Source organism: Ranitomeya imitator, chromosome 6 (assembly GCF_032444005.1).
Source record: "Ranitomeya imitator isolate aRanImi1 chromosome 6, aRanImi1.pri, whole genome shotgun sequence".
NCBI classification, from domain to species: Eukaryota; Metazoa; Chordata; class Amphibia; order Anura; family Dendrobatidae; genus Ranitomeya; species Ranitomeya imitator.
Genome location: NC_091287.1, coordinates 427,788,709 through 427,810,731, shown reverse-complemented (window position 1 = coordinate 427,810,731; position 22,023 = coordinate 427,788,709).

The following is a 22,023-nucleotide window of genomic DNA, read 5'->3' as shown; positions in this document are numbered from 1 at the left end:
AGGAGAGACAGATGGAGCTGCCCCTCCAACAGCACAGCTCTCAGTCACAGTGGAGCTCACAGTCAGGTACACTCCACTGTTGACTGAATCAAGATGGCGCCGATCTCCTGCCTCTGCTGTGATGTGGAGACAGCCCAGGGGGCGTGGCCACATCAGAGCAGAGAGCAGCTTATAATGCTAGCTAAGGGGTCGCCTCCCGACTGCAGATGTCTATGTCCAGGGCAGCCGTATTTGCAAACTGTAAGTGTCGTGCAGCTACACTTACAGTCCTGCAAATGAAAATGGCGGCGCCCAGTGGCAGAAAAAAAAAAGAAAGAAAAAAAAAACAATAAATACTATGCACTTGAAAATCTAATATATAAAGCTGAATGTGTGTGTGTATGTGTGTGTGTGTGTATGTATGTATGTCCGGGATTGGCATCTGCACCGTCGCAGCTACAGCCACAAAATTTTGCACACTCACACGTCTGGACCCTGAGAGCGTCATAGGCTATGTTGTGAGCTGAAATTTTAACCCCGTGCTTTCCAATTCACCAAACAATTTTGCCCCTATCTACATAATGGGGAAAAAGTGAAAGGAAAAGTGTTGTAGGCGTCGCAGCTACAGCCACAAAATTTTGCACAGTCACACGTCTGGACCCCGAGAGCGTCATAGGCTATGTTGTGAGGTGAAATTTTAACCCCGCGCTTTCCAATTCACCAAACAATTTTGCCCCTATCTACATAATAGGAAAAAATGAAAGGAAAAGTGTAGGAGGCAAATTGACAGCTGCCAGATGTGAACAAGGGGGACTTAAAGAATGAGAGCGATGGCGCCAAAGAGTATATACCATACAGTTGCTAAGGTGGGGCCCCGACATTGGATACTCACCACACACGGGGATATGAACACACACACAAAATGCGCCACACACTACCACGTGCTTGAACACATATTACCCTCAGCACAGATTTCACCACAAATACACCAACCTCGCCACATAAAAGTCAAAACACAAAAGTCGCCGCTCAAAACTCGACACGCGCAGAACTCGCCACATGCAAAAACTAGGCTCTTGCAAAACTCGCCACAAGTGCAAAACTCACCTCATGGAAGACTCGCCACACGCAAAACTTGCACACGCGGAAAAATTGCCACATGCACAAAAGTTGCAACACATGCAAAAGCTGCCTCACACAAAACTTGCACATACTCAAAAGGCACCACACATAAATCTCGCCACGCGCAAAACTCGCAATGCGCAAGACTTGCTGCACACAACTTGCTACACTAACCTGTCACATGCAACTCGACACACAAAAAGTTGCTACACGCATGTTGCCACACAAAACTCATCTCACAAAAGTCGCTACATGCATGTCGCTACACGCAACTCAACACACACAACTTGACAAACGAAACTCGCCCTAAAACACACACAAGTCTGGTATTATCCTTCAAAAATAAAAATCTGATTAATAAGCAGACAAACTACAAGAGCAACAAATGTACCATATAGGAAATATGGCAGCTGTCAGTCACGTGACCTGTCTATTATGCGTATGTGTGAGCTAATACTGTATATACTGCCAGGGGGAGGGCTTCCTGTTGGCTGGGGATTTATCAGGCTGCCAATTTAGCTTACAAATACTGAGGTAAAAATACTGAGCAAATAACGTGTGAACGAGGTCTAATACAGGAGGAGATGACACACAGGTATATACTATATACAGGAGGAGATGACACACAGATATATACTATATACAGGAGAGATGACACACAGGTATATACTATATAGAGGAGGAGATTACATACAGGTACATACTATAAACAGGAGGAGATGACATTCAGGTATATACTATATACAGGAGGAAATGACACACAGGTATATACTATATACAGGAGCAGATGACCTACAATTATGTACTATATACAGGAGGAGATGACATACAGGTATATGCTATATATAGAAGATGACATACAGGTATATACTATATACAGGAGGAGATGACACACAGATATATACTATATACAGGGGAGATGACACACAGGTATATACTATATACAGGAGGAGATGACATACAGGTATATACTATATATAGAAGGAGATGACATACAGGTATATACTATATATAGAAGATGACATACAGGTATATACTATATACAGGGGAGATGACACACAGCAGGTATATACTATATACAGGGGAGATGACATACAGGTATATACTATATACAGGAGATGACATACAGGGGTATACTATATATAAGGGAGATGACAAACATGTTTATACTGAGGTGAAAATGAGGGGTGTGAGGTAAAAATGAAAAGGTTTGAGTGCAAAATGAGAGGAGTGAGGGAAAATAGTCAAGTGATCGAAAAATGACAGATGTGAGGTCGAAATGACAAGTGTTAGGGGGGAATGAGAGGAGTGAGAAGAGCAACGCCGGGCTCTTCAGCTAGTAACTTATAAAAATAAGGAATTAAAGAGGTTTTTTTTTTTTTTTACAATATTAAAACGCGGCACCTTCCCTTTAAGGTTTAAATAAAAATTGTCTTTTTCTAGCTTTTTATAACAAGATTCTGTAATTGACTTGGAATCATTTTGCTTGATTCCTAAAAATTTCACTAATTTCTGCTCACTTAAATTCTAAGCCTTATTGAAGACCAATGAAAATATATGAAATTACCTTTATTTATGCTCTAACTAGTCTATTGATCAGACCTTTTCTGTTAGTCTATAGCTCAATTAGCACTGACATATCATAATTGTTAAAAATTCTGTGTATTATTGTTCGCCTTATTTCCCCTGATGAAACCTCGCCTACTCTGAGGGAAAATGCATTGGAAAAGTGAATTGGTGATCCATGTACTACTATTATAGATAGATATATGACCAGTGGGACCACTGGTCAATAAGATTTTTACAGCATCCTATAGAGAACTTTTAATATATATTTCTAATACCCTATCAGTGAAGTGAAATGTCTTTTACAAATATGTTTTTGTGTATCTAATATCCAAATAAAGGAGTTTAACATTTCTATGATACCATTTATAACTATAATCAGGGCATTACTTCCTTGACTGGCGTACGGGGCCCGGTGGCCAGAAGGGGCCTGCTTCGGGCCCCAGCGGCAGGCTTCTGATGGTACAGTAACTGAACCTGTGTTCAAGATGCAGGTTCAGTTACTCTATTGCCGTGCGGGCCCACACAGCAGTAGTTAAAGCCGCCAGCCAATCGGAGGCTGGCAGCTGACATTAGCGCGCATGTCACTAGCGTATGAGGTCATTGTCATTTGCCGTGAGTTTGCGCTGAAATGCCTGGGATGGACGTCGGTGCTGGACCACAGCCAGATAAAGAGAAAGGTGTTTTTAATTTTTAGTGAATACAGCAAGCCCGGGGCAGGATGGAGACACGGGGACAGGATGGAGACATGGGGACAGGAAGGAGACACGGGGATGGGATGGAAACACAGGGCAGGAATGGAAACAGAGGGCAGGAATGGAGACAACACAGGGGGCAGGAATGGACACAACACAGGGGGCAGGAATGGAAACAACACAGGGGGCAGGAATGGAAACGACACAGGGGGCAGTATGAGAGACACGGGGAGTATGTAAGACACAGGGGGCAGGAATGAAAGCACAGGGGGCAGGATGGAGACACAGGGGGCAGAATGTGAGACACAGGGGGCAGAATGTAAGACACAGGGGGCAGGATGTAAGACACAGGGGCAGAATGTGAGACACAGGGGTCATAACGTGAGACACAGGGGGCCAGAATGTGAGACACAGGGGGCCAGAATTTGAGACACAGGGGGGCAGAATGTCAGACACATGGGGCAGGATGGAGACACAGGGGGCAGAATGTGAGACACAGGGGGCAGAATGTGAGACACAGGGGCCAGAATGTGAGACACAGGGGGGCAGAATGTGAGACACAGGGGGGCAGAATGTGAAACACAGGGGGCAGGATGTGAGACACAGGGGGCAGGATGTGAGACACAGGGAGCAGGAATGGAAACAACACAGGAGGCGGGATGTGAGACACAGGGGGCAGAATGTGAGACACAGAGGGCAGGATGTGAGACACAAGGGGCAGAATTTGAGACACAGGAGACATGATGTGAGACACAAGGGGCAGGATCTGTGACACATCGGGCAGGATGGGACAAATGGGGCAGCATGGAGACAGATGGGGCAGGATGGAAACAGATGGGGCAGGATCATGGTACAGGATGGAGACACATGGTGCAGGATCATGGGACAGGATGGATATGATGGAGTCAGATGGAGCGGTAGGATCATGGGACAGATGGTCGGAATCATGGGACAGATGGGGCAGGATCATGGGACAGATGGGGCAGAATGGGGAGATCCTATTGGGGCAGAATGGGATAACATATGGCTGGAGCCAGGAATGAGATACATGGGGCCAGAATGGGGGATATTATTACTATAGGGGCTAATTAAGGTATGCACTGCAGTGATGTATTTATTTTATTTTTTGAGGATACTGTTTTAAATGGGGGATGGTCCTGCTACTGTGCAGAGCGACACTGTGGCATTTTGTTCTTCATCTGGTGTAGTGTAGAAGTTGGGAAAAAATTTATGTAATGTGTTCTGCAAGAGGAGCCCTAAATAAATTTTATTTCCTGTAGAAATGGGTCCTGGCTGGAAGACGTGATGACGGTCTGTGCTGGATGAATAAGAACAGCAATGCTGAAGGATCTAGAGACATCACTGGTGAATCAGTGTGTTACCTGTACACTGAAACTATACACTATATGCAGAGTTTCTGTGTACAATGTCACTAGTGATCACTGTATTACCTGTACACTGACAATATATACAGAGAGCCTGTGTATAATATCACCGGTGATCTCTGTATTACCTGTACACAGACACTGCATACTAAGTACAGATCTCCTGTGTATAATGGCACTTTTGGTGATAGCATTGTGTTTTTTTTTTTTTTTATTAATGATCAGTATTGTAGTATTCAGTCACTATGTTGTGGAAATATGTTGTCCGGCCATGGTGTGGTGGTATTTGTCCCTTGTATGTGCTATTATTCGGTCACTGTGGTGGTAAGATGTGGTCTGGACATGATCTGGAAGTATTTGTTTCTTGTATTTGGTATTATAGGTCACTATGTGGTGATAATATGGTGTCTGGTCATGGTGTGGTGGTATTTGTCCCTTTGGATGTGATATTATTGTTCATTTTAAAAATTGAAAAATAAATAAAAATTTACCTAAATTGTATTGCACATTCTAACAAATTTTTAATAGGTTAGCGTAGAGTAGGGCCCGGCCAAAAGTCTACCTTGTTGTGGTGGCAGATTAGAAAAAATCTTTTGGCCAAAACAAAAGCTATATGTGTGATCTGGTGATGGGAACTGTTAATGAGTGATTGGTGAGAAGTGGAGTTTTTCCAAGAGAGAGCGGTGGGACTGTGGACAGGGTGGAGGCAGGGCTGGGATTGGAGCCTGGGCAGAATCTCAATGGGGCTCCGACAATTTTGTCAGTATGGGGCCCCGAAATTCCTAGTGGCAGCCCTGATTATAATACTCTATTAGAGGAATGATCAGTTAAATATTCGTTGAGGGGGGTGCCATTTCTTGCATAAGGAACGCCACAACTCATCAAAGAATAGATGAGCTGTACTGTCATGCCCCAATTACACCTTCATCTTGCCCTAGCTTCACCCATTTTGGCAGAGCTGGGCAAAGCTGGGGTGAAGATGCTAAAAATACACAACATTTTGCCCAAAACAGTTTCACAAAAATGCTACAAATTTTCAAGGATTTTTACTCAAGTTTTCTGTCGAAAAATCCTGGATGAATGATGGCCAATGTCTAATTCTCAACCAATTACTACGTGTGTGATTCTACCATTGTTTGCTGATGACTTCCTTTTTGCACATTTTGCTATACCGTCCTATAAGCAGATCTTAGGAATACTTCCTTCTCGGAGCCTTTCTGGCCAAAATGAAAAGTGATTTTCAGTCAGTATAGTAAAAAGGCAATTTATTGTATATAATTGCACAATTTGTTAGGCTGTATTCACATTTGCGTTGCGCACGCAAACAGCACATGCATCATCGGCTGCCTCTAAAGTGTGTGCAGCTCAATGAAAAGAAAAGTGCAATGTTTCCAAAAAATTTGAAAAACACTGATATGTCAAATATGGATATAAATACACCTTTTTTCAGAATATTTATTTCTGAATTTGACAATGCGTATTATACAGGTCAGAGAACCAAAGATTGCTCTTCTGAGATTGAACACATTGTTGTATTCTGCCTTGGTGTTAAATGGTTCAGATCAAATAAACTTAACTCTGCATTTTTTTTTATAATCACCACAGGTCTAAAATCAATTATCTATACGATATTCTAAGCAACTTGATTAATACCCAATTGAGCAGTGGACATGTCAACGTGATAAATGACTGGACTGTAGATCAATGTTATCAACTGCACTTCTATAGAAAGATCAGGCCATGTTAAATCTATAAAACCACATGCTACACATTACTGGAAGTGATCAAAACTATCAGCTAAAGCTACACATAAGTATCCTGGAAGACATAAAAGGCTGTGGTTACAGTGGTACCCTTTTTTAATAGAGTGGGATTGGGGGGTTTCCTGCAAGTTTAATACCCCATGTTCTAAATTATTATGCAAATGATATTTTTCTCGGATTTTCCTAAATGGTCGGTGCAAATGACAGTCTAATAAAAGTTATCACCCGTTAGAGTATACATCAAATTTTATTGCAGAAACCTCCCAATGATAACAGTATAATCTGCAAAATGAATAAAACCTCAAAATGCACTGTTCCAAATTATTAGGCACAGTAGAATTTCTAAACATTTTATATGTTTGAAAAGTACAGTTAGATATGGTGACTTACTGTTGGCGTTCCTTGCAATGGAGTTGTTCACTTTCCACGTCTTTTCCATTTGGCCCACACTGACACAACTTCTTCCACCCAGGACTTGTCTGCAGAGAATACAACAAAGACACATTTCACTTCTCATATTTTCAACACGTCACCATTAGTGATGAGCGAATATACTCGTTACTTGAGATTTCGCTAGCATGCTCGGGGGTCCTCCGAGTATTTTTTAGTGCTTGGAGATTTAGTTTTTCTTGCCCCAGCTGAATGATTTATATCTGTTAGCCAGCATAAGTACATGTGGGGATTCGCTAGCAACCAGGCAACCCCTACATGTACTTATGCTGGCTAACAGATGTAAATCATTCAGCTGCGGCAAGAAAAACTAAATCTCCGAGCACTAAAAATACTCGGAGGACCCCCGAGCATGCTCTCAAGTAACGAGTATATTCGCTTATCACTAGTCACCATCTATTCCCAACCTGGACAAACTCATCATCCTACTAGTACCTCAATGCTGCTGCCGTATGTGTCCCTATTACTGCACCTGCTGTGTGGTTCTCTGTGCCATGTAAATTCTAAAGGAACCCTCTAGAACAAGGGTGGGGAACCTTTTTCCGGCCAGGGGCCATTTGGAAATTTCTACCATCATCCGGGGGCCACATAATAATGATCACCTTGAAAATTACCCCGGTATATTTAGTCAAACAATTACGGTAACTCACCCTTAATGTGACATGCTTCTCTTTGGTGCAGCTGTGATGTTAGGTGATGCTGATCATGTTGCTTCTCACAGTTGCTTTTCCAGGGGTGGCGCAAAGATCACAGTGGGTCACAGAAATCACAGGGGGGCACAAAGATCAAAGTAGGGCACATAGCTGGGGGACACAGATCTCACGGAGTGCCACATAGCTGGGGGGCACATAGCTTGAGGGGACAGATCACAAGGGGCACAGATCTCATGGAAGAACATATATCACAGGGGGGTACATAGCATGGGCACAGAGACCACTAGGATGCACATAGCTGGGGTGCAGAGATTACAGGGGGCATATAGCTGGAGGGCACAGAAATCACAGGGGGCATATAGCTGGAGAGCACAGAAATCACTGGAGGGCACAAAGATCAAAGGAGGGCACATAGCTGGAGGGCATGGAAATCACAGAGGGGCACATAGCTGGGGTCACATAGCTGGAGGGGACAGATTACAGGGAGCACAGATCACATGGGAGCACAAATATTGCAGGGGGTACATAGCAGGGGGCACAGAGATCACAGAGGGCACATAGATCACGGGGGCACAAAGTTGGGAGCCACAGAGATCACAGGGATGCACATAGCTGGGGGGCACAGATCACAGGGGGGCATATAGCTGGAGGGCACAGAAATCACAGGGGGAACAGAGATCAAATGGGGTACATAGCTGGGGGCACAGATCACAGGGGGCCTATAGCTGGAGAGGCAGAGAGATCACAGGGGAAACAGAGATCACAGGGGGGTGCATAGCTGGGTGGCACAGAGATCCCAGGGGGCATATAGCTGGAGGGCACTTAAATCACAGGGGTCATATAGCTACGAGGGGGCAGAGAGATCACAGGGGAACAGAGATCACTAAGGGGCACATAGCTGGGGTTTAAAGGGAGGGGCACAGAGATGACATGGGGGCACATAGCTTGGAGGCACAGAGATCAAAGAGGGCTCATAGTTGGGGAGCAATGAGATAACATTGGGGCACATAGTGGGGGCAGAGAGATTACAAGGGGCACATAGCTGAGGGGCACAGGGATAACAGGAGGGGCACAGAGATGACATGGGGCACATAGCTGGGAGGCTCAGAAATCATAGTGGGCTTATAGTTGGGGTAGCAAAGAGATCATATTGGGGCACAGAGATCACATATATTAGCTGAGGGACACAGATCACCTGCAGAACTGCCAGCACAGAGATCGCTCTGTGGCTGCAGCAGCTCCTCTTCCGGGACAGTAGGACGGGAGAACATTTGGTGCTGGCCCCACCCACCCCGACGCTAGCCCCGTCCTACCCGAAGCTAACCCTGACCCACCCCATCACTAACCCCCGCCCACCCTGATGACACCGTTCATGTGCAAAGCAGGCAGCATTCTGTGATGAACACTGCTTGCCATGCACTTGGATTTAAAGGGACGGCAGCCTGACTCCAGGGACTTGTGCAGAGCTTCAGGCAGCAAGGGTCCTGAAGGAAGGCTTCCAATCCCACCTGGTGAGGTGGATCCCAAGCTGTTTCCAGGCTGCCCGGACCCCATCACCACCTGCTACCTGTACCCTGGACTGTTCCTGCAATTCTTCAGTAAGAGGTAAAGGAAACTGCAACCCTGTGTCCTTCAATTCTTTCCTGCATCTCCACATCTACTATCCTTTACTAACTACACCGGGAGCGCTGGGGACCAAGCTCTACCTGTGGGGAGCTATACCAACTCTGATGCAATACCATCAGCCAAAGTGGATCCCTTTAAGCAGCATCAGCTACCCCTGGCCGAATGCCACAGGTGGCATCACCAACATATAACTTTCATAAACTTTATTCCCCATTCACATCCCCTTTTATTGGATGCCAAGGGCCACGGACTGGGTCACTGCCACTGTGACCACGCCTTTAAGAACAGAACCGGCCTGGTACCAAGTACACCACGGTCCTAATGGGCGCTCCAACTTGGCATCTTGAACAGGATAAGAACTGCCGCTAAGCGGAGTGCTGTGCGCCTGGATACTGATAAAGGGACTGTTAAGCAAATCTTAGCCAGGCTGAAGGACACTTTTTACACCCACACTGCTACAGAGATAAGTATGAGATTATTTTGGTGCAAACAAAGAGTGCAGGACAGTATATGGGGATATGCCCGTAATCTCATGGAGGCACTGCATGCCATTAAGCAGGTTGACCCTGAAAGCATGCAGGATGGGGCAAACTGTTAAAGGAGCAATATATTGAGTGACTTCTGTCTAACACCCAAAAGGACACAGCTGCATATCTTGGCCACACAAAACCGTGACATGGAATTTGCACACTTTAAAAATAGGGCCATCTGGGTGCTGCATGAACGAAATTACATCCGCACAGCACCTCCTTGGCACCCAGCAATTGCATACCATCAGGAAGATGTACACTTTCCATAGACCCTAGATAATGACCGTGCTGCAGGACTGCGCCTCCAGGTCCAGGAACTGACCAAAAGTGTAGCTGCACTAGCCAATACCGTGCAATCCATGCAAGTGTTCCCAAAGGAGTAGATCCAGCTGGCCTCCAGTCCAGATGAAGTCCCATGGCGATGGCAGAAGAGGAAGAGACAACGACCACTATGACCAGAACGGATGACCCAGTTGTTGCCACTGCAACCAAGCGGGGCACAGTACAAGATTCCGCAATTTAAATGAGCAACCCCTGGGGCAGAGGGCCAACTCTCAGGAGTAAGACGACCAGGCCCACAAAGCTTGCTGAAGTTGACAGTTGAGCGTTGCAGCCCCCAGCACTGAGTTTTGCTTGGCGTGTTATCATAAATACAGGGAAATCCACACCTTTTTTTAAAAATTATTTACATACAGCGCAGGAGCCGGCTGATGAATACACCCATCAGTGGCTCCTGCCCTCACTTATTAGCGACAGCAGGCATTGGCTGATGGGAGCTGTAGTCCTATCTGCTGATACCAGTGATCAGAGGTGAACTTTATACCTCCGATCACAGCTGTATGCTCATGCTGCCTTTTGATTTCACCACCAGGGATGATTTCACCACCGATCAGAAGCGGTGTGTGCCGCTGTCATGCACATGACAGCGCGACAAACTTCCTGTGTTTGGGCAGCCAATCACGGTAAAGCCACACCAAAGATGGTGTCGGCATTACTGTGATTGGCAAGCAAATAAAGCGTCAAACATGCTGGGCAGGTCACCCGAATATACCGAGGTAAATAAATTACTCGCCGAGTAACGATTTGCCCAAGTAGCATACTATTCGTGTGAGTAATGAACATGATTACTGTGAGTAAATGAAATGCATCATGTAATGCATCATTACTCGCACGTAATAAAACGTGCGAGTAATGATGCATTCACTCATCGCTAGTTAGAAATAATGCTGACTACTAGGTTGCCACAGTAGAAGAGTACATTTTCCAGATGCTTCCCCCCTTGAAAAGGGACCCTTGCATTCTGCGGTATCAAGACACATTGTAGACAATCTTAAGGGTGGTTTTTCTGAAGACAGCAGTGAGGCACACAGTGCGCATCACATGTCTAGACTGACACCCTGGAAACATCAAGGTATCACTCAAAAACATTAGCAGCAGTGTAACTGAAATAAGCAATTTCAGTGAGTCATTGCACACATTTTTTAGACCAGCCCGTGCACCAACAGAACTGAGTACAAGTCTGACCAGTAGTGTAGCTACTGGGGGGGGGCAGAGGGGGCCATTGCCCCGGGCCCCATCATCTGAAGGGGGCAGGGCCAGACTAGCCATCTGGCAATTCTGGCAAATGCCAGAAGGGCCTGTCTGGTCATGGGCTGCCTTGACTGCTACATTGTTAACAGAATCGGTGATCTCAAGACATCCATTCTGTTAAGAGTTGTGACAGAGCAGAAAGTTGCTGAGTCCTTCACTTACCGCAGCAGGCATCCGGTATCATTACAAACATTGGTCTTGCAGTACATCTTGCTTTCCTCCATCTAGGGTAATATTAGTAATATATCCCCAGCTGCTTGGAAACAGGGATAACATGGGCCTGTTTGATTGCAAATGCCAGGACCTAATTTAAGTCCCAGTCCGTACCTGGAAGGGGCCCACAGGGAGATCCACTGCTTCATCTGAGGTGTCAGGGAGAGAGCAGCACAATGCCGGCTCCCCAGTCTGATGGACTCTGCACAGTGGCAGGCTGAAAAGCCTCTGTCCGTACAGAGTGCGATGTGTGTTCTCACAGGAGGAGTCTCTTCTTGGCTGGGCTGGCGGCTGCTGCAGTTACTTTCTGGCTGTGCATGCTTGGATTGGCTGAGGCACGCTGGGTCCTAGTTCCCTCCTTGCATCTATCTGGACACTTCCTGGTCCTCCGTCCTCACTGCCTCAAAACTTCATCAGTCAGTAAGTTGGGATGGAATTTATTAGATTAATTCGATTTAGGCATATCGTGATCACTGTGGGTTGAATATGAGGATTGTGATATTGTGGGGGCTGAAGTGGGGGAGGTGACAGGGCACTGTGGGGTAAATGTGAGAGGATGGGGGTATTCTAGGGACTGAAGTGGGAGGGGAGGGCAGGGCACAGGGGGGTGAATGTGAGAGGATGGGAGTTATTGTGGGTGTTGGGGTGTGCAAGGGGGACAGGGCACTGTGGGGGTGAATGATAGAGGATGGTGGTATTTCAGCAGGGGGACAGGTAACTGGGGGGAAATTTGAGAGTTTGAGGGTATTGCGATGGCTGAGGGGACACAGGACACTGGGGCTGATTATTATTATACTGTTTAATGTTATGAGATTAGATGCACTGCATCATATGTAATAATTGCTGTCTTGGGGGTTGGAGATGGGGAGATCGGGGGCTTTTTACAATTGTGAGCTGGGTCTTTTATAAGTATTAGTAAAACAAGCATAGCAATGCAGGTTAATAGTGTTAACACGTTACTATTAGGATAATACTCAACTGAGACAGCCCTGACCAAAATTACTAACGATCTACTTACAGCCAAAGCTAACGGACAATGCTCCTCCTTCTAGACCTGTCCTCTGCTTTCGACACAGTTGACCACTGCCTTCTACTACAGATCCTCACTTCCTTTGGCATCAAAGACCTCGCCCTATCCTGGATCTCCTCATACCTTTCCAACCGTACATTCAGCATCTCCCACTCCCAAACTACCGCATCATCCCACCCTCTCTCTGTTGGAGTCCCCCAAGGTTCTGTTCTAGGACCCTACTCTTATTAATCTATACACTTGACCAGGGACAACTCATAAAGTCCCATGGATTCCAGTACCACCTTTATGCTGATGACACTCAGATCTACCTTTCTGGCCCAGATGTCACTTCTCTGCTGTCCAGAATCTATCAGCCATATCCTCCTTCTTTTCCTCTCACTTCCTCAAACTCAATGTGGACAAATCTGAACTCATCACTTTTCCTCCATCTCATAGATCTTTCTTACCTGACCTGTCTATCGCAATTAACAACATCACACTTTCCCCCGTATCGGAAGTCCACTGCCTCGGAGTAACCCTTGACTCTGCCCTGTCCTTCAAACCGCAAGCTCTTTCCGCCTCCTGTCGCCTCCAGCTCAAAAATATCTCCAGAATCGGTCTTTTCTTCAACAGTCAATCTTCTAAAATGTTTGTGCATACCCTCATTATCTCCCACCTTGACTACTGCAACATCCTTTTCTGTGGCCTCCCTGCTAACACCCATGCACCTCTCCAGTTCAACCTTAACTCTGCTGTCCCTTACATAATCTCTGGTCCTCCCAAGACCTCCTTCTCTCATCCACACTTATTCGCTCCTTCCCCAACCGCCTCCAAGACTTCTCCCGAATATCCCCCATCATCTGGAATTCTTTGCCTCAACATGTCCGACTATCAACCACATGCAGATCCTTCAGACACAACCTGAAAACCCACCTCTTCAGGAAAGCCTACAGGCTGCACTGACCCTGCTGCCTCCTCACCACTACCGAAGCTACCACCTCACCAACACCGGAGCTCCTGCAACCCTCAGCCTATTGTCTCCTTCCCCATCATCCTGTAGAATGTAAGCCCGCAAGGGCAGGGTCCTCACCCCTCTGTATCTTTCTGTAATTGTTAGTTTGCTTACTGTAAGTGATATCTGTAATTTGTATGTAACCCCTTCTCATGTACAGCACCATGGAATCAATGGTGCTATATAAATAATTAATAATAATAATATTTCAGTATTAGTATAACAAGGATAAGTATTAGCATAAGGGCGCAGACAGACAGCCGTATAGCTCATGCAAGGATCGCATTGCAATCCTCGGACTGGCCCGACCCCTCTCCTGACATAAGCGTGACAGCGTGATGGATTACTATGCAGCTGTCAGCCTCAGGTCAGGAGAGCAGACGGTCAGTCCGAAGATTACGATGCGATCCTAATATGAGAAATACGTCTGTCTGTCTGTCTGCCCCCTAACAAGTATAACAATACGGTAACCACGGGCTGTATTCTATTTTATAAGAATAAATTGCTTATTATTAAATTATTAAGTTATTAAAGACTTGGAATAATTGTCTGCAGTCACTCTGAGACTACAGACTGCCAAATTATGATGGGGTGCGCAGGCCGTCATGAGACCCCCAAGACCACTGGTGCGATCAGGCGCTCATGCGACCACTTTTGCTATTTGCACGTGTCAACTAGAACAAGTTTGACTTCTCTCAATAGAAGAAAATCATCACACGACCTCCTGCTCTCATCAGCGATGCTGGGGCCATTATTACTGTAGATAGGGGGACCCCTAAATATTAAGTAGGCACTTATGAAGCATTGAAGCCTAGCTACTGGGTGGCAGACGGTGCTAAACTGTCTGTCAGTCTCTCCCGGGGCATCAGTTACTGCCGCCGCTCTCTATACATACAGCGGTGACTGAAAAAGCATCGGCGCCACCCCTATGACTGGAAGAGCAAGGCTGCTGGGAGGAATAAAGTTAATTTCCTCCTGGCAGTGGGGCTCTCAGTGTGGGCGCCACATAGTGTCAAAACGCTATTAGCCTGCAGAATATCTCCATATCTGCAGGTTAATAGCATTACTTTCAATGACAGGTTCCCTTTAAACTCTGCAGTAGAACAGGGAGGCAGGATCTCCCTGCACTACAGCTCTCCATTTTGTAGACCACAGGTCACCTTAAGCCTGTTATCTACAGAACGGCAGGGTGATGCACTGGCTGAGTCACCAGTGCATGCACAGAATGTCAGAATTAATGAGATTCACTCTACAGTTTGGGGGCCATCATACAATGTGGCAGCACATATACAGTGTGGGGACCACTGTAGGGGGCCACCATAAAGTTTGGGGACTACAGTGGGCACCATTATACAGTGTGGGAGCTAATGAGAGTGCCATTATACAGTGTGGACTACTGTGCATGGCCCTCATAATGTGTGGAAACTACCCTGGCAGCTATTATGAAGTGTGAGGGACATTCTACAGTATGGGGGCTACTGTGAGGACAGGACCAAGAAATAATGTTGAGGCTACTGTGGGGGCGAATATTCTGTGTGGGGGAAATATAAAGTGTGAGGACTACTGTGGAAGTCATTCTACTGTGTTTGGGACAGCAGTGGGGACATAATTCTATGTATAAGGTAACTCTGGGGGACATCATAGTATATGTAGGGGAGCTATGGGCCCATCATACTGTCTATAAGGAATCTATGGGGGAATTATACTGTGTATATTTTGAGCTCTGTCAGCATTATACTGTGTATAGGGGAGCTGTGGGCCCATCAATACTGTGGATAGGGAAGCTGTGGGCCTATGTATAGGGGAGCTGTGGGATCATCATACGGTGTATGGGAGGGCTGTGGGCCCACCATAGTGTGTATGAGATAGCTGTGGGAGCATTATACTGTGTACAGGGCAGTTGTGAGCCTATAATGCTGTGTATAGGAGAGTTGTGTACCCATCACATTGTGTACAAGAAATCTGTGCTGGCATTATATTGTGTATAGGGGAGCAGTTGTCTCTTTATACTATGTATAGTGGAGCTCTGTTAGCATTATACAGTGTGTAGGGGAGCTGTGGGATCACCATATGGTGTATAGGGGATCTGTGGGCCCACCATACTGTGTATAGAGGAGTTGTACATGGGGAACATTATTAAATGTTAAGTGGGCACTTAAACATTATTATAAAGAGGGGCACTCAGTGTTGTGACTATCAAAGATGCCCATGAAGTATTATTACTTTCTAGGGACAAAATGTGGATGGCAAATGCACAGGAAATTAATATTTTCTAGGGGCAATTTTACCATCTAGAGAGCACAGAAGCAGTATTATTACTATGTGAGGGCACAGTGGTGGCATTACTATGTAGGGCACTAAGAGTAGCTCTTATTATACCACACAGTAGGTGCAGAAATAGGGACACATACGGCAGCAGCTCAGTATTGGAATCAGCAGGATGACGAGTTTGTGCAGGCTAGAGATAGATGTGAACAGTGCTGGAAATGTGTGAAGTCAAATGTGTCTTTCTTGTGATCTCTGCAGATGAGTCCTGGCTGGAGAAGTCCACATGTCGTTCTGGGCCAGATGGAAAAGATGGGAAAAGTGAATGACTCCACCAGAAAGAATATCTACTGTAAGTCACCATTTATAACTGCACTGTGATCTCTATATGTTATGCAGGACTGGTATCTACCGCTATATGTCACCATATGGCGATAATATTGGTGCTGATCATTGTATAGAGATTTATTTTCAATAACAGTGCGGTCATCTCCTGAGGTTCCCTTATACCCACCGTAGTTATAATCATGGTTACCTGGTTAAGGGCCACAGGTGGACACCGACAGAAAAGGGCCCATGTGCAGAAACAATATATGGGCCCTTTGCAGCCCAAGAGCTCCTAAAAATGCAAAATTTCACTTTATTTAGAGGTGGAAATGGGCCCTCTTATCTTTATGGCCCATGTGCTGCCACATAGGTTGCACTAATGATATGTCCACCTGTTAGGGGCCCACTCACATGTTTCGCCCCCCCCCCCCGAGCTGAACCCCTAGCTACGCATCGGTGTATAGCACTTTGGGAAATGACTGGAGATGATGATGCAGTAGTATCTCAAGCTCAATATCCATGCCATCAGAGGGAATTTCAACAGTTTTGTATTTTGGTCTTCAAAAATGGAAGAATGTCCTGAGCTCACCAGTCAAGCCTTGGAGGTTGGCGGTCCTCCACAGCCACCCACATAGATGGACATACACTAGACCTCATCTTAACCCACCTCTCTTCCATATCTAATCTCTCAACCTCTACCTTCCACCTTTCTGACCACCATCTACTCACCTTCTCCTCCTTGTCCTCATCACCCGCCTCCCATGCCCAGCCACTAGCACATCCCCACAGAAACCTTGCTCACATAGACATTCACAGACTCTCTTACTCTCTTCTACCTCTGTCCTCCATATCTTCACTCCACGACACGGACAGCGCCACCACTTTCTATAACACCACCCTCACATCAGCCGTAGACTCAGTCGCCCCTCTCACGCATAGCAAAGTACGACGAATCAATAGGCAACCCTGGCACAACAATGACACCAAAAATCTTCGACAAGCATCCAGGGTTCCAGAGTGGCATTGGAAGAAAACACGCCTGCCAGACAACTTCACTGCTTTTAAATAAGCTACACTTGCCTTCAAATTAGTCCTCACCTCTGCTAAACAGACCTATTTCACAAACCTTGTATTTTCATTATCCTACAACCCAAAACAACTGTTCAGCACATTCAGCGCTTTCCTCCGCCCACCACTGCCACCTCCAACTCCCCTCATCTCTGCCGAGGATTTTGCCACCTTCTTAAAAAATAAGATCGACCAAACAAGGCAAACCTTTACTGTTCCACCACCCCAACCACTCCATATACCAGACCTCTGCCCTTCCCTAATAACCTCCCTCTCCAACATCACTGAAGGAGAGCTTACTCACCTCCTTTCCAAATCAAAACTCACCACCTGTGCACTTGACCCCATCCATTACTAATCCTAAAGTTATATGGTAAATAAAGACACAGCAAGAATAAAGTCCTTTATTAGAATTAAAGCAAAATACACTTTTCCATTTTTATTTATCCCTTTCGTGCCAGAGCCTATTTTTCCTCATGATCAGGCCAATATTTACAATTCTGACCAGTGTCACTTTATGTGGTTATAACACTGGAACACTTCAACGTATCTCATTGATTCTGAAAATGTTTTTCCATGATATATTGTACTTCATGATAGTGGTAAAATTTGTTTGATATGACTTGCATTTTTTTTCTGAAAATATTGGAAATTTGGTGAAACTTTTGAAAATTTCACAATATTCAAACTTTAAATTTTTATGCCCTTAAATCAGAGAGTTATGTCACACAAAATAGTTCATAAATAACGTTTCCCACAAGTCTACTTTGCATTAGTACAATTTTTGAAACATAGTGTTTTTTTGTTACAGGTGCTTCACAAGAATTAATGGAATGTGGAAGAAAAAAATGACAATTTAACTTTTTCCCACAAAAAAGTTATTTTAGTGCCAAATTTTTAATTTTTACAAGGGTAACAGCAGAAAGTGCACCATAAAATTTGTTGTATGATTTCTCCTGAGTACACCAATGCCACATATGTGGAGGAAAATTACTGTTTGGGTACATGGCAGGGCTAGGAAAGGAAGGCGCGCCATTTGACTTTTGGAATAAAAAATTGGCTTGAATTAATAGCGTTTCGAGAGCCACTGAGGTGCATAAATTGTGGAAACCTCCCACAAATGACCTTACTTTGGAAACAAGAACCCTCATTGATTTTATTTACATGTGTTATGAGCATCTTGAAACATCAGGGACTTCACAGAATTTTATAATATTAAGCCGTGAAAATGAAACAACATATTTTTTCCACAAAAATGTTATTTTAGCCTCAATTTCTTTTAATTTTCACAAGGGTAGCAAGAAAGAAATGAACACCTAAATTTGTTTTGCAATTTCTCCTGAGAACGCCGATACCACATATGTGGGGGAAAACTACTGTTTTGCCGCACAGCAGGGCTTGGAAGAAAGTAGCGCAATTTGACTCTTGGAATACAAAATTGGCTTGAATCAATAACCGACGCTATGTCACATTTGGAGAGCCTCTGAGGTGCCTAAACAGGGGAAATCCCCTACAATTGACCCCATTTTGGAAACTAGACGTCTTAAGGACTTTATCCAGATGTGTGCTGAGAGTGTTATCCTTCAGTGGCTTCACAGAATTTTATAATGTTGAGATGTGAAAATAAAAAAAAACATAGGTCGATCCCTGTTGTGAATTCTGTGGCAGAGCTCCCTCCTGTGGTCACAAGTGGTACTTCGGCTGATTCTCTTTGTGAGCTTCCGTTGGTGGAGGAAAGTGGTACTGCGGCTTCTGAGTTTCCTTCCTCAGGTGTGGGGGTGAAGTCGTTAGGTGCTGCTCTATTTAACTCCACCTAGTGCTTTGATCCTGGCCTCCAGTCAATGTTCTAGTATTGGGCCTGTTTCCTCCTGGATCGTTCCTGTGGCCTGCTGCTCTGCCTAGCTAAGTTCTGCTTTGCTATTTTGTTTGCTGTTTTTTTCTGTCCAGCTTGTCTATTTGTTTTTTCCTGCTTGCTGGAAGCTCTGGGACGCAGAGGGTGTACCTCCGTGCCGTTAGTTCGGTACGGAGGGTCTTTTTGCCCCCTTTGCGTGGTTTTTGTAGGGTTTTGTGTTGACCGCAAAGTTACCTTTCCTATCCTCGCTCTGTTCAGAAAGTCGGGCCTCACTTTGCTAAATCTATTTCATCTCTACGTTTGTCTTTTCATCTTAACTCACAGTCATTATATGTGGGGGCTGCCTTTTCCTTTGGGGTATTTCTCTGAGGCAAGGTGGGCTTATTTTCTATCTTCAGGCTAGCTAGTTTCTCAGGCTGTGCCGAGTTGCATAGGGAGCGTTAGGCGCAATCCACGGCTGCCTCTAGTGTGGTTGGAGAGGATTAGAGATTGCAGTCAGCAGAGTTCCCACGTCTCAGAGCTCGTTCAATTTTTTTGGGTTATTGTCAGGTCACTGTATGTGCTCTGACCTCTATGTCCATTGTGGTACTGAATTACCTTAGCATAACAGATCCCTATTATACTATTTCTATTGTGGTGAAATTGATGCCCCTTCTGTGGTGAATGCCAAAAATTTTTGGAAATGTGAATACTCCTGGTTGGGTGTCCATCTGCTGGATCGGGTGTAGTGAAAGACCCGTCGGTCCCTATTATACTATTTCTACTGTGGTGAAATTGATGCCACTTCTGTGGTGTAAGGTCCTCATTTCTTTAAATGTGAACACTCCTTGTTGGGTGTTCATCTACTGGATTGAGTGTAGTGAAAAACATGTTTGTCCTTTTATACTATTTTTACTTTGGTGAAATTGATGCCACTTTTGTGGTGTCTGCCAATAATATTTGGAAATATGAACACTCCTGGTTGGGTCACCTTCATGTGTGTTGCCTGTAGCAGTAGGTCTCCGAGACCGTCATGCCTCCACTCCTCTTAGGCTACGTTGACATTAGCGTTTTGCGTGTTTGCGTTGGGCGACGCAGCGGCGACGCATGCGTCATGCGCCCCTTTATTTAACATGGGGGACGCATGGACATGAGTTGTGCTGCGTTGTGCGACGCATGCGTTTTTTTTGCCGCAAGCGTCGGGCGCAAAAAACGCAACAAGTTGCATTTTTCTTGCGTCCAAATTTCAGCAAAAAACTACGCATGCGTCGCAAAACGCAGCGTTTTTGCATGCGTTTTGGTGCGTTTTTATTTGCGTTGTGCGTTGCGTCGCCGACGCAGCGGCGCACAACGCAAATGTGAACGTAGCCTTAGATAGTGTGCCTGAGCAACACTCTTAGCCCTCACAATTTACATTAGCAAATAGGGCCTCCTGATTCCTGACTACAGCACAGTTTTAGACCAAACGATTTGGATTAGCAAATAAGGCATCCTGGCTGAACTCCAATATTAGTACTAATAATTTTGATTAGCAAATGGGACCTCCTGATTCCTGACTGCAACTCAGGTTTAGCACAAACGATTTGGATTAGTAAGTAAGGTTTCCTGGCTGAACCCCAATATTAGTCCTAAGGAAAATTATAGCTCTCAAAATATGGCAATGAAAAACTCGTTTTTGCCAAAAATGTCTTTGTGTGACAGCTGCCAAACATTAAGAAAACGATTTAAATTTGGTATCACTTTAATCACACCGACCCGAAGGATAAAGTTATCTAATCACTTATACTGCATGAGGAACGATGTAAAAAAAATAAAACCAATTTTGCACCTGCTGTTGATTTGTTCACTCTGTCTCATAAAGATCACAATAAGGATCGTCTCAAATTTATCCTGTGCTCTACACTGGGATTTCTGGGTAAATCTCTGAAATATGTGATTCTAATGGAATTCCCTGAGGAAGATTCCCTAAAATGAAGCAGGTGGAGGCTCTGTGGATGCTGTCTGACCTGTGATCCAGTATTTTTAAGCGTTCATAAAAGTGCAGTCGGCCGCAGTTTTGTGTATTTCTGAAAAGAAAGACAACTCTGAACAGAGGTCAGACAGAATCCAGAGTAACTGTGCTGCCTGATTATAATGTGTGACTTTTTTGGGGGTTTCATCTGAATCATGTCACTCATAGATTTAAGTGGAAACCCCGATATACCGTATTTTTCGGACTATAAGACGCACCGGACCATAAGGCGCACCCCAAATTTGGGGTGAAAATTGCAGAAAAAAAGATTTTTTATAAGATGGGGGTCCGTCTTATTGTCCGAATTTACAGTATCTTACCTGAGGGCTGGCGGTGGCAGAGCAGGGTCACAGGAGGCAAGGTGTCGGCAGAGGTGGGGTGATGCTGGGATGAGAAGGTGCTGGGATTAGAAGGTGCTGGGATGAGGAGGTGCTGGGATGAGGAGGTGCTGGGATGAGGAGGTGCTTGGATGAGGAGGTGCTGTGATGAGGAGGTGCTGGGATCAGGAGGTGCTGGGATGAGGAGGTGCTGGGATGAGGAGGTGCTGGGATGAGGAGGTGCTGGGATGAGAAGGTGCTGGGATGAGGAGGTGCTGGGATGAGGAGGTGCAGGGATGAGGAGGTGCTGGGATGAGGAGGTGCTGGGATCAGGATGTGCTGGGATGAGGAGGTGCTGGGATGAGGAGGTGCTGGGATCAGGAGGTGCTAGGATCAGGAGGTGCTGGGATCAGGAGGTGCTGTGATGAGGAGGTGCTAGGATCAGGAGGTGCTGGGATCAGGAGGTGCTGGGATCAGGAGGTGCTGGGATGAGGAGGTGCAGTGAGAGGTATGGCGTGAGAGGGGTCCCAGGCTTACCGTGCAGGCAATGCAGGCTTACCGTGGCGGCAGAGGTGCGGTGGCAGAGGTGCAGTGGCAGAGGTGTGGCG